The sequence below is a fragment of the Amblyomma americanum genome, chromosome 8 (assembly GCF_052857255.1).
Source record: "Amblyomma americanum isolate KBUSLIRL-KWMA chromosome 8, ASM5285725v1, whole genome shotgun sequence".
NCBI classification, from domain to species: domain Eukaryota; kingdom Metazoa; phylum Arthropoda; class Arachnida; order Ixodida; family Ixodidae; genus Amblyomma; species Amblyomma americanum.
In genome coordinates, this window is record NC_135504.1 from 38,408,834 (window position 1) to 38,422,990 (window position 14,157).

Below are 14,157 nucleotides of genomic sequence, written 5' to 3' on the forward strand. Positions count from 1 at the left end.
CGCCATACTCAAATCACACTTAGTCTTGTCTACAAAACATTTGAAGACGAAGAAACCTGCAGATACTGTGAGATTATAGTTATTCTAGTTCACTATATGTGAGCTACAAGGCTTTGTGAGATGTCAATGACGCTTCTGCGATGCAGAATCCCTCACTTAAATTTCTACTTATGCAGATGTGGGTTCGCTGTGACAAACCTTTGTGTGTCATGTGGACAAGTTGAAACAATAGATCATTTTCTCCTATCTTGCCGGCGGTTCGCAGTTCAGAGAAAACAATATTTGGAGGTCCCTCTTTCGAGGTTAGGACTCCCACTGTCTCTTCCAGTTATTCTTTCGTTCGGTGCGAGCGCAAAGGGATTTCCGTTAAGCAGTTTCTGCGGCTACCTTCGTGATTACATAAGTGCAACTGATCGATTACCTTGTTAGCTGTATACAAAATTTTGTCGCATGTCCAAAAATGCTCGATTCTATTCCTGGTAATTAATATTTCTTTAATTCATTTCACTGTTTTAATTTTTATCTTGATTTAGTCTTCTCACGCCTATATTTCCCCGCGCAAATACCTCATTGGGATTTTCTACTGAACCTTGGCCAATCCCACTGTGTGTGTATGTGCCATGCTTAATAAGAAGAAGAAAAAAAAGAAGAAGAATACGAAGAAGGCGAAGAAGAAGAAGACTAAGAAGAAGAAGAAAGAAGATACTGTGAGCAAGCACCTGTTCATGACGAAAAATTCACCGGTGTTGCGCTCCCACGTGCTTTTCCTTTTTGTAAACTGCGTTCAGGTGAACAGCCACCCGATTCTTGGCCGATCCCCCAGTGTGGGTATGTGCCATCTTTTGATAGGCTAACAACAACAACAACAACCAAGAAGACGAGGAAGACGGAACGGGTTTGCCTGTTGCCTGGAATGAACTAAACGGAGCCCTTGTTCTGAGGAAAGGTAACTAATATCCCTTTTATTTACAGCGTTTCTCTTTGAGGAAACCTTGCTGCGGACATTTAGTGCTCGTGATCGTACCTCGGGAAGGACGAAATTTTTCTCAATTCCCAGAGTGTCTACACTTGCAAAGAGGACTGAGTACATTGTTTCGTTTCTTTCTTGCCTTGTGCAGGTCCGTCAATTGAGCGCCAGTAATGCACCAGCGCGAACACCGCCTGCTGCCTGCCGCCATTACGCCGGTAAGGCTGTCAAAAAAGGCGCTTTCTAATTTTTTACACAGTTAGCGGTCTTCGAGTGCCCAGCGCGGATTACCGGACGAGGCACTTTTAGTTGTTGAGCAGAAGACATATTAGTACTGCTGACCCAGTCACTATATAGCGATAAACCAGCACTCCATTATGGGGAATCTGATTTCATTCCAAGTACAATATATACTACTGCAGCGCGCACTAGCTATTTAATCAGAATGTTCCTTTCGTAGCTAAAAGGTATGGTAAACCTAGCCATAGCTTAAGTTTTTCTGTATAGCTTTGTTAAAAGCCATTTAGGGGGTGAAACGTTAGCCGTAACGCGTAACGTTACGGCGGCTGCATCTGCATTTCACCTACATGCGATCGCGGCCGCCACGGACAAGTTTGAACCCGCTTTGTGTGTGCGTGGCGATTGAAGGAAGAATGCAAAGGAAAATGTATGGCCTGAACACTGTCTCGAGCTAAATCACATTCCCTGCCAGGTGCATACAGTAGAAGAGTTAAAAAAAGAAGAGATAACAAAGACTGAAAGAAGGGATGGAAGTCTCAACAACCGCGTCCGCCGAAGCGACGGGAGCGGCATTAGAAACAGGTACCCAGGTGGTAAGGATCACTTGCCATATTGGAGAGAGGGGTAGTGGTGAAAAAAATATTTTGCCAAACAAATTCAGAGGGGGGCGATGTCCCCCTTACATGGCATAAGACAATTCTTAGGGAGACGCCTTTGCAGAGCAAAGGAGAGCCCTTGGAGGGCTATCCACTTCAAGGCGTCGGTGACGATCCGGCGCTGGTCTAGCTGCGGAGCCGCCCAGGAGAGTCTCCCAGTATGACTCCGCCGTGGCTGGAGATGGAGGGTGTGGGAAGGCAGTGCATGTGACTAGGACCTGAAGAAAGTCTCCCGGTTTCGCGCAGAGCTTAGAGGAGGAACTGATCGGTATAGCGGGAATGAAAGATAATGGGTAGGGAGCAGTATGGGTCTGGAGTCGGCGCCAGTGGGTGGCCTGGGTTAAGGTGTTGGAAGGAGTCGGCGGTGCGTAAACTCGCCGGGTATGTCGATAGTAAGGATGTCTCTGATGGTAAGCAAATGGTCCTGGAATGGCGGAGGAGGTCCGACCGCGGCTCGGAAACTAAGAATTTGGGCAAGGAAGCGGACCTCCTCGTTATCCGGGAGCCCTTTGTGTGCAGGGGTCCAGATGAGGGTTACGGGGGGGGGGGGGAGGGGGGTGCCAGAAGCGTAGAAGCCGAGACGTAGTGCTGGATACGAAGCCTTTTGGGAAATTGGATAGGGCGGATTTTGAGTCAGAGAAAATTTTGGTGGCAGAGGTGGAGCTGAGAGGGAGCGCAATGGCAGCTTTGTCTGCAGTTTCGGATGGGTTTGTGGTGATTGTGCCTGATGCAAGTAATCGGGCCTGATAGTTAGCGACGACGAGAACCACGCTGAATACCGAGTACGTTGTCCCGTCCACGTAGGCTGCCTCGGTACTGTCGCCATAATGCTTGTGTAGGGCCCCGTTGTGCTCCAGGCGCATGTTCTCGGCTATCGGAAGGATGACGAGATGGCAGCGTAGGTCTGGCGGTAGAGTAATGATGATTTGAAACTATATTACACCCAAAGCGGGGAACCAACCCGAAAGTCGTTTGCACAGCTGTTTAAGTGGTCGGGTGGGATCCCTTTGGAGGCTGCGACCTCGAATGCCTGCTGGACGATCCAGCGCTCTGGAGCTGGATCGGTGGCGCACTGGAGCTACTCCCTCGTGTCGGGAGTTTTTGAGTTGTCTAAATAACTGTGACATGTCCACAACATGTGAAGCAGTGTGGCAGCCTGATAAGTCTTTGCACATTGCGGAGACAAAGGTAGGATTTTGTTTATAGCCAAAAATTACGCAAAGTTCCAGTCTGTAGCTTTCACTAGAGTACTGTCTCTCGTCGACGGAGGCTCTTGTCTGCGGGAGAGTAAAGACATCGCCATAGTGTGTAATGTCACCAGAAGGTTATCAGAAGTGTCTGCTTTGTTAGGAAATGTTCAGCCGGCAGGGGGGAAGCACTGCGCTCGATATCCTCAGCCCGGCAGTTAACATCTCGGGCGAGATTGTGAGCTTGGATGTCCCCTAGCAATGCCGCATGAACAGGTACCCAAATAAGGAGATGTGGGGACGCCGGAGGTTGTATGCTGCGTAATATACGGCAGGCTTGTTTCGAGGTATGTCGAAGGTCAAAGGTCCTAAGGGCTAGTTGAGGCTCACTGAGAATGTCTTTGGTTGCAGGATAGGTCATGGCAAGTGCTACGGCGACCTCCTCTGCGATTGTGAGGTCGGTAGTATTCTGGATATAGCAGGACTATATAGCAGAACAGGTAACTTGCATGTGGCGGTGAGGAGCGACCGCTGCGGCAACCATGGCTTGTTGATACTGGCGCCCGGCTGCATCTGTTTAGGTATCTTCAGGAGGGTTCCCAAAGCGCTGCGGTAGTTGGTGGGCTCGATCGGCGGAGCACACAGATGGTGCTTCGGGTGCATATGTTTAGGACTGGGAGGGATCGTAAGGCCTGCTGTATGAGAACGATGAAGGTCCTGGTAATCGATATAGTGCGAAGGTGATGAGTCCCTAGGCTCTAAACACCAATACGCCTTTATAGGAGTAAAAAGGAAGTAAGTTGTCCCCTAGCGCACTCACGCTTATAAGAAGAATGGGACAGCTTAGTACATCTTTATTAAGACGTTCTGTTAGCGCACACCCTTTCCAGAACTTCATGGCTGCGTGAGTGCGGAATAAGCGGTGATATTCGGCCGTAATGGTAGCTTCAGTAATTTCCTGAACTGTGTTGTAAGCTCCGAGTGCCACGAACTTTATTGTGGAAGTTGAGATGGGGACCTTCATAGCTGTCTTGTATGCATGGTTGTAGGGAGGTGTCCACCCTATCGAGATCTCCGCGTGTGAGGCGAAGATATGGAGGGACGTAAGTAATGCGACTGCCGATCAAAGCTTGCACCAGGCTTAAGAGGTTCGCCTCCTGCATTCCGTCATGTCGGCAACCCACCGGATTAATAATACTAATTGGTTTTGGGGAAAGGAAATGGCGCAGTATCTGTCTCTTATATCTTTGGACACCTTAACCGCGCCGTAAGGGATGGGATAAAGGAGGGAGTGAAAGAAAGGAAGAAGAGGTGCCGTAGTGGAGGGCTCCGGAATAATTTCGACCACCTGGGGATCTTTAACGTGCACTGACATCGCACAGCACACGGGCGGCTTAGTGTTTTTCCTCCATAAAAACGCAGCCGCCGCGGTCGGGTTCGAACCAACCGGGTTAGTCGACAGTTTGAGAACACCGCCTCGGTGGGATGGGTGATCGGGACGTTGTTTACCTGAGAGAGTAGAGTGCGGGGGAGTAGAGAGTCAGCTGTGCTGTTAGGGTGGCTTCTGCTTCTGCCAGCTCCTCAAAACGAGTCGTGGGTACCGAGTTTAGGAACGGGGCAGTAAAGGGCAGTAGTGGTGATGAGCGGAATGTTGGGGGGGGGGGGGGCGCCTTAAACACCAACCACAAAGGGCCAGGAAACTCACATTGGGCGGTGAGCTTGAGATAGGAGATACACGTATCATCTTGTTCTCCGCATCGCTAACTGAGAACTGTGGAAGAGAGCACCGAAACGTGAGCGTGGGAAACAGATAGCGGCAGGAAAGTGGGAAATATCCCGGAGGTTCGTTGCACAGAATGGTGCAGGCCAAAAATAACCAAGACGTGAACCTCTGCACAAGCCCTTGGCTAGTCCCAACGAAACTTGCCTTTGTCAATAATACCAGCGGGCGCGTTTCGATGGAGGCGAAACGCAAAAGGCGCCCGTGTGTTCTGCGATGTGAGTGCACGTTAAAGATCCACAGGTGGTCGAAATCATTCTGGAGACCTTCACTTGGCACCTCTTTCTCCCTTTCAACTTTCACTCCCTCCTATATGCCTTCGCTTACGGCGAATTTCGGGTGTTCACCGTGATGTATAAGACAATTAATGCGTCATTTCCTTTCCTCAATGAATCCAATTCTGAATAATACCATTGAGGGTTCAATAAATATAGTATTATAGTTTATGGAAACGAAAATAGCACAAAGGAGGACGCGTGCGCTGTTTTAATGCCATAAGGCCCCGTCGTCCAGAAATCCAGTGTCGGCGTTGTCGGAAACGGAGTTGTAAGCGAAAAATCATGGGCATGGCTCTGGCAGGTGATCCCCAGAGAGCCACTTAGGTGGTTGGTGGGCCAGCTAAGTCACGTGACCTTGCGGCGTCATCGCAACATGCCCACCGGATAGAAGATGGTCTGCCAAGGCAGGTGACGATTAAATTAATGATTGGTCACTCGGGACGAGGAATCTGGGCCGCAAAAGGCCCACCGCTGGGAGCTGCTGCCATCGCAGGGCAGTGGCGCATCGCTTAGCCGCTGCGCCACTGTGCCAGTACCGGTTATGAGGACTCACAAGGATCTATGAATGTTAAGTAGAGAATGACCTTCTGCGTATATGAAAATTAAGCCATTACGCTTTCGCGTCATAACCTTAAGGCGGAGCTTAAGTGTTCCCTCTAATTTTTCGTTTCCATAATGTCACCCTTGGTAGTGGTGGTGTTAGTGCACAGGAGAAATTAGCCTTACAGTGTCGTGTGGGAAACTGCTACGGATCAGTCTCTGATTTGAATGATTTTGTCGCTACCGCTTTTCCACAAGGCCAGTGCGCTCAAAAAAACTCACCACGCCACCTCGCCTATATGCGTAAATTTGGCTCTTCTGCGTGTTGTGAACCATTTTTTTTAGAGACTTCGATTGGGGCAACCTAAGGAGAACGAACGTTCTGTTGGACGTCTCTCGCATCGCCTACCCTGAAGACCCCCGAACTCAGCGGCGATGAGTGTGACATTGCCTGCCTATTCTCACGGCATCGTGAGCGAGAGACTGCTAGAAAATTCTAGAAAACGTCCTTCTCGTGCGCAACAGTTTATAAAAATTGACACCAGCGTCGGCTGCAGCAGTTCGAACAGCCCGAAGAGTTCTAATGTCTAAAGGCGTGGAGATAGAAGGACGAAAAGTAGAAAGGGTGGTTAAAGAGAACTAAAAATAAAATTTGCCCGGCCCGCACCTCCGCCGGCACAAAGGGAGTGAGTTCTCGCTTGGAAAAGCCAGGCATCAATTTGAAGTTCGAGTGTTAAACAGACACGATCCCATGACTTCAGAAAAGTCGGCGTTCTGCACGTGCGATATGCTCAACTATGTGACTCGCCTCTTTCGCGACCACAGTCTTCGAGTTTGCGTCCACTATCACACTTACGGACTAATAATAATAATAATTGGTTTTTGGGGAAAGGAAATGGCGCAGTATCCGTCTCGCATTTCATTGGACACCTGAACCGCGCCGTGAGGGAAGGAGGGATAAAGCAGGGAGTGAAAGAAGAAAGGAAGAAAGAGATGCCGTAGTAGAGGGCTCCGGAATAATTTCGACCAACTGGGGATCTTTAAAGTGCACTGACATCGCACAGCACACGGGCGCCTTAGCGTTTTTATGGAGAAAAAACGCTAGGGCGCTCGTGTGCTGTGCGATGTCAGTGCACGTCAAAAATCCTCAGGTGGTCGAGATTATTCCGGACACTTGCTTTATGGACACTTACAGACTAAGAAATTAAAAATGACTACCACCAGCCTGGACTTTTATAGAATCCTACGTCATAATCAAACCCAGAATAAAAGATGTGTTACAAGCATACCGCAGGCGCTTAAGACTTAATATTCACTAATAAAGCAAACAAGTTCCTTCCATTCTTAAAGAGAATGCGCGGTGTTATGTTTCCATGGTAGGACGACGCTGGAAAAAAAAAGCGCCATGTATGGTGCATTACTGCTTTGGCGTGGCTCAAAAGTCTTTATAACACCCATGCAAGTGCGACCTGTGCCTTAGTTATTTCCAGGCAGGAAATATACAGTGAAGTCCAGAGCAACCTTCAGAGTTATGTATATATTTCTATACTTAACGGCAGATTCCTGAGCTCATATTATTGCTGGATATTTAGTATACCATTATGCAGACTACAAATGGACTGACTTTTAAACGCGGTCCGTTAAGCTTAAGGCATGCCGGAGTTTTTCCTGGTGTCTTCATTGAGCAACTTCGTTCCCACATATTAAGCGCCATATGCGAGGTATTGATGTAAAGAAAAATATATAAAATGTGCTGACACCATGTCATCGCAAAGAAGTTGTAAATACGTACTGCGCAAGTTATGAACAGTTCACACAAAAGCAAATGATCGTACCGCTTTTGTGTCAAGGTACTCCACGTTGTCTCTTATCTTTGTTCTTTCGATACGCAGTCGTGGAGACGGCGATACAAGAGATTGTTCTTGGCAGCTGTCTGCATCATCACAGTGTCGGCCACTTTTATGAGGAGTTCCCTGCCACTTCACTTTAAATCCAAAGGTAATCCTTATTTTTCGTACAGATGCCATGGCATGAAAATTCTCCTCGACAGACTGGGTACAAGGCAAGGATGTCCGTTAGTACATAACCAACAAATCTCGACCGAAACAGTTTTGAGCTAGAAATCGTTTATGAACGCATTTTTTTTCATATATTGTGAAATTTTACATTGACAATCAATACGTCCGAAGATCTTCCGTCTGCAGGCTTGCATTTTTTTTTTTGCTGTTCACGTTTTCGCTATCGTCAAAAGCGTTCCCCATTGTTTTTCTATGGCAGCCTTAACTTCTCGATGTGGGCGATGGAACCACTGTAAAAGAAAGACTTTGCTACATATCGGAGGAATGGACCATTATCTTCAATAAATCTATACCAAGACCTTACAGTTTTGCAATATTCAAAATTTTTATTCAAGAATGTTTGACTGGATATCTCTGTACACTACGTTCACCTTGCGCCCGCTATCCTGGTGCGGTGCAGGAATTGTTTTCGCAGTCTGTGCTCTAGATGCTCTGCTTGTATTACTAATTCATAATTGCAATGGTTGTCTGACAACAAAATTAACGTATTCCTTCCTGTCTCTCTTATTATGGTTTAATTCTTACGTCGTTTACTCCTAGAATATCGTTTATTTACTGTGTTTATTCATCATTTACGCTTTACTGCGAATATGACTGTCCACTGCTCAGTGTTTATTTTGCCCTCATTGTTAACATTGTAGAGATTCGCAGATTTCTATATTGTGCTCTGTATGTTGTGTGTTACTGTAGTGTTGTTATTTGTTGCACACTTCGTCATACTTTCTAGCGTGATCGCTTCCCCTATGCGAACATGAGTAGGCGGTGCTGCTTTGAGGTACCAACATCTCCTTAAGTGTCCATGTCCAAAAAGGAGAATAAAAAGAAAGAAACCGGCTGGTCCCGCTTCTATCAGGGCTCTCACAATCCATGGCCGAATAGTTGACGACGACCATCCTTTTTCGTTCAACGAGTTTCGGCGCCAAAAATAATGCCGCCCGTACTCTAAGTTGAGAGTCGAAGCTTCCTAGTCAGGCAAATTACCGCAGTCTTTGCAACACTTCAGCATAATAATAATAATAATTGTTTCTTGTTGAAAGGAAATGGCGCAGTATCTGTCTCATATGTCGTTGGACACCTGAACCGCGCCGTAAGGGAATGTATAAAGGGGGGAGTGAAAGAAGAAAGGAAGGAAGTGGTGCGTTAGTGGAGGGTTCCGGAATAATTTTGACCACCTGGGGATCAGCAAATGTCGCTTTTGCACTAGATTTCCTGCTCTCCTCATGCGTTAAGTTTCGATTTAGTGCGAGAAAAAAACGAGATTTTCTCGTGCTGAGAAGCTTTAGAAAATGACTTTTTCTTCGTTTAAAAACTACTGAGGAATAGTCGCCTTCGTGGATGCAGGTTCGTCATTGGCAATGAGCCGCCAAACCTCGTTAATTAAGAGTTAGTAATACATTTTACATTGACATTTTACAGATGACATTGCCTTGCTGAGTAACTCAGGAGGGGAACTGCAAATCATGATCAGTGAGTTAGACAGGCAGAGCAGATCGATGGGTCTAAAAATTAACATGCAGAAAACCAAGGTAATGTTCAACAGCTTAGCAAGGTAACAACAGTTCACAATTGGCACCGAGAGCCTAGAAGTTGTGACGGAATACGTATACTTAGGGCAGGTAGTGACAGCTGATCCGGATCATGAGAGGGAGATAACTAGAAGGATAAGAATGGGGTGGAGCGCATATGGAAAATTCTCGCAGATCATGAGTGGCAGTTTACCAATTTCCCTCAAGAAGAAAGTGTACAACAGCTTTATCTTACCGGTACTCACCTATGGGGCAGAAACGTGGAGGCTAACGAAAAGGATTCAGCTTAAGTTAAGGACGACGCATCGAGCCATGGAAAGAAAAATGATAGGCGTAACGTTAAGAGACAGGAAGCGGGCAGAGTGGGTGAGGGAACAAACGCGAGTTAGTGACATGCTAGTCGAAATCAAGAGAAAGAAATGGGCTTGGTCAGGGCATGTAATGCGAAGGAAAGATAACCGCTGGTCCTTAAGGGTAACGGAGTGGATTCCAAGAGAAAGTAAGCGTAGCAGGGGGCGGCAGAAAGTTAGGTGGGCTGATGAGATTAAGAACTTTGCAGGCAAAAGGTGGATGCAGCTGGCAAAGGACAGGGTTAATTGGAGAGACATGGGAGAGGCCTTTGCCCTGCAGTGGGTGTAGTAAGGCTGATGATGGTGATGATGATACATTTTAGTTGATTAGCTAGGGTTAACTGACAACCTCTTTATAGCGCCTTATGTCCACCGGAACTGAATGTCCTCCTGTAGATGTTTTCTTTTTTCTCTCCAAAAGTCTACCTTTAAGAATTTTCGAAACTGTTCGTTAGAACACTCAGTATTTTTCATTAGTGGAAGTCTACGCACTGAAGACCTGGGGTGCCAGGGCGGGTATTCTAGTGAAGGACTTATAATAAACGACGGCTATAACCGGTTTCAATGTCTCGAGCCAAAATGTCGTTATGACTGGGCTTTAGGAGTTCAATTCCGTCAAAATTGTCCTGCGCTTCCGTGGTTGAATCCACGACCTAGTGGCCACAGACCATTTATCAGCCGGCAAAGTGTAATACTTTAGCAGTTGTGAGAAGCGCGTCTTCCTTGATGTGAGGTACAAAGAAAAAATTCTAAAGACGTTGTCATTCGACACTTGCCGTGCGGAAATTTCATTGGCGTTGGGTTCCCAATAACCTCGAACTCATTCTTTCAGTTTTCCCACCGCCGAAGCCGGAAACGGAACAGCCACCGCTGAACAAGTACACTTGCAAGAATGAAAACTATCGCCTCATAACGTCGGCCATGAATTCATCTAATCTGATGCTACAGAAGAATCTGCTATCTAAGAGCCCTCCTGCTCCGCCTTTAATGCCCTATGAAGACGGATCGGTGTTTCCAGAGAGCTCAGTCAATAACCTGTTTCCATATTCGGCATTCCTCGATCAATCGGATGCTAATTTTTGGATAATCACCATCGTAAGCTTCGTGCCGTCCTCGAAGGAATTGTTGCGACGCGCAAAACTTGAAACACGCTGCTACATGGACTATGGAAACGGGACACAGAGAACGCTAATCAAAATTTCCGATGTTCCTGAACACCTGTATGGTCCGCACAAGACATCACTCGTGGTCTGCATGCCCCACAAGAAAAATAGCCCCGTACCGCCCTTACGAGTGGCTATTGGTTCAGCGAGGAACGCTTCAAATCTGCACTGGATGAAGGTCTACACACCACAGACTTCACAAAAGGCTTTTCTTTCCCTCTGCCTAGCTCCATTTTTAGGGAATTACACGAGACTCACTCTTATGGTCGAGTTTTTTTCGTACTATACGGCCATGGGTGTGGAACAGTACCACGTCTACCTCAGTGACGATGTTACAGAAGATGTGAAACTTCTTCTTCTTCGGCTTCATTCCCGGGGCAAAGTTAAGATCAACTTCCATAGGTGGAACGTCGACTTCAACAGAAGCTTTGTTCCTGTTTACGGCCAACTGTCGGCATTACACGACTGCATTTACCGGTGTAAGACCTCATCAAAATACGTCGTCTACGCCGACGTCGACGAATACATAGTTCCTCACAAGGACCAAACACTTGTCGAGGCCATCACCCGCCTTGAGCGAAGCAACCGAAATATCTCGCTGGGTATCATACTTATTAGGCAGTGGATGTTCTGCTACGAATACCCTGCCAACCACTCGCTTCTACGAAGCCAACCTTTCCTCCACACAAGGGCGCAGGTGGCACGAGAGAGCAACGCTTGGGAATATAAGGAGCGCTCTAAGTACATCGTGGCCACCAAGGCAGCGGTTATTGCTGGAATCCATTTTATATGGACGCTCCGTCCAGGGTGGTGGGAACTGCGAGTCGCACCGAGTGATCTCGTTGTGAACCACTACAGGCACTGCTGCGGCACATACACCACGATGAGCAATCCAAACCGGGTGATTCTGAATTCTACGGACATCGTAATAGACAGAGCAATCGGACGTTTGAAATGGGACATCATGAAGTCGCCTGCTTTCCAGGCCATTGCTGAACTACTAGAATAGTGAGATTAAGCGAGAATAGTGAGCAGACATTTTTATATCAGTCAACTGAATTATTAAACAAGGTTGAGGAACTGTTAGACTTTAGCGCTCCACTGGGTACTTTGAAAAGAAAGTTAACCGCATTGCTACTAGCCAATGTTGTTTCCTTTTCTTGATCAGTGTCATTCTGTTCCATTTCTGTTTGTATGTACGTACATTCGTTCACAAAATTAATATATACAGTGCAGTTGTGATATATGTGCATTGTGGCCGTGTAGTGCGTATTAAAGGTGTAATATGTTTCTACTTGCGTAAATTCTGTACTCTTGCCTTTTATATGTATTTCCTTCTTTTATCACTGCTGTCGAAACTGTTTACTGTAGGGGCTGGTACCTTTCGTCAGGTCATTGGTACATTTAGTCCCAGTCTCCACTCGATATGACGAGGAAATAAAGTTCATTCATTCAAAATGAAGAAGCCACGCAAAAAAATTCCTGAGCATTAGTTATAAGTTTCCAAAATAGATGATTATTTTCTGTTTCCAGTCAATTTGACAAGCCGATGAATTGAATGTATCGTGTGAAAGTTGTTCTGAATTTCATGTCATGTACGTGACGTGAGTTGTGCGACGAAATGCAAAGTACATTAACTAAAGTGAAAATGAATGAATGAATGAAGTCTCATGTCAAGATTTCAAAACCGCTTTCAAAACTCCATGAAATGCACAGTACAATGTATGACGCCAATTTCTAGTCAGTCAATCATCCTACAGAGCAGAGAATTGCCAGTAATTAAGCATGCCCGTTAGGACAAATAAAATTAATCCTGTACTAAACACGCCAGGTGCAAAGGCACGCGCGCAAAACATTTGACTGCTTGCTAGAAATCTTTTCAGTGCTTTACAGGATCGGTGCCTTGGCGTTCGGCAGCTGACATTGAGGTCACGGGTTCAATCCCAGCAACAGCGGTCACGTTTCGATGGAGACGAAATACAAATACGCATGTGTGCTGTGTGTCGCCAGTGCGCTTTAAAGGTCACCAGGTGGTGTATATTTAGCCCTATGCACCACTCGTAGCCCATGTGCCACTGCAGTACGTTAAACCACACAGTTATCTTTACAATTTGCCTTTAGTGACGCATTAAATACAAGTGGCTTAGACAGAAATGAGGAATCAGTTTGAATTATACGTAAGTTAGAATTAAGAGAGTTTGAATTAGCATAATACCACTGTAGTGAAATTACAGAGAATGTTTACGGCATTCGAATCGGAGCGAAAGCACTGATTTGTGCTACGCAGAAGACGGCGGTGAGCAGGCAGCGCCGCGGGCGGAGCAGATGGAAGTTTATGAAAACGACGCTCTCCAGTGCACAGCGCGAGAGAAGCGCGAGAGAGTGGTGCAGTTTAACAGGCGGTGTGTTGGCTGCACCGATAGCCTAGTGTTTGTGGTTTGTGACATAACAAGCAGTCAGCACCCCATGTCAATAGAACACCACAGTTAATAGAACACGTCTTTATTGATTGCTGGGATGCGCTGCTTTTTTGGGACGTGCTCCAGCGTACAATAAAGAAATACTTATACCTTTGACGCCGTATGGGATACGATTCCTGGACTTTGAGCCGGATATTTATAAATACGATGTAATTTTCTTTCTTGGCCTGGACAGCATTTGGTGAAGCAGGATCACTGTACGACACTGCGATGAAGATGCGTGGTCTGTCCGAGATTTTCTTCAAAGAAAACATATATAAGCTGCGTGAAGTGTACAAGGAGCTCTGTTTTGGAGATGAAGTTATCGATTTGATGGGAGAGTTGTGTTCTTTGAAACAGTTTTGATTTTCTCACGTGAGTGAAACGCATGTCCGCTCTTCACGTTTCAGAATGTAGCGCAGAACACGTTTGTGATCTGTTGTAAACTGTCGAAACAGGCAATAAAGAAAAAAAAAACAAAAGCGCCGATATCCTAGTGGTCTCGCTGAGCGGCCCTTGAAGGAGATCTGCAGGCGCGGATTCGACTCCCAGTAATGGATATTTATTCAATTTCCTTTTCTCTTTTCCACGGCTCAACCTCTAACTCAGCTGAAGGTGAAAACTAGGCACACGGCGATTGAAGGACGAGGTCCCGTAGCGAAGCTTGCGCTTCAATATTCGGGATTTTGATATGGCGCGCTGAACGAAGTTAGGCAACTGTTAACGATGTTTCAAGGTCATCGAAGGAGCAGATGGGAGAAAAGGCGCAGGCAGGCTTCTAGTGAAAGCGTGCTATTCAGGGGTTACTGAAAAGAAATGACACTGATCATCTCAGTGCGCAAAATAATAATGCTAATTATCGTCATCAACAACATCGCCTTGTCGGCGCCTGAGAGAGAAGAGCGAATGCTTTTCATTGTGTGGTCCATTTTT

At 46.4% G+C, this 14,157-nt stretch overlaps 1 long non-coding RNA gene across 1 annotated transcript; it reads left to right on the forward strand.

Annotated features, from left to right (window-relative positions):
• Nucleotides 1-876: 876 nt before the first annotated feature.
• On the forward strand, nt 877-7,640 carry LOC144100991 (uncharacterized). Its single transcript, XR_013307907.1, has 3 exons — nt 877-946; nt 1,119-1,185; nt 7,541-7,640. It is a non-coding gene; the product is annotated as an uncharacterized LOC144100991 (long non-coding RNA).
• The last annotated feature ends 6,517 nt before the right edge of the window (nt 7,641-14,157 follow it).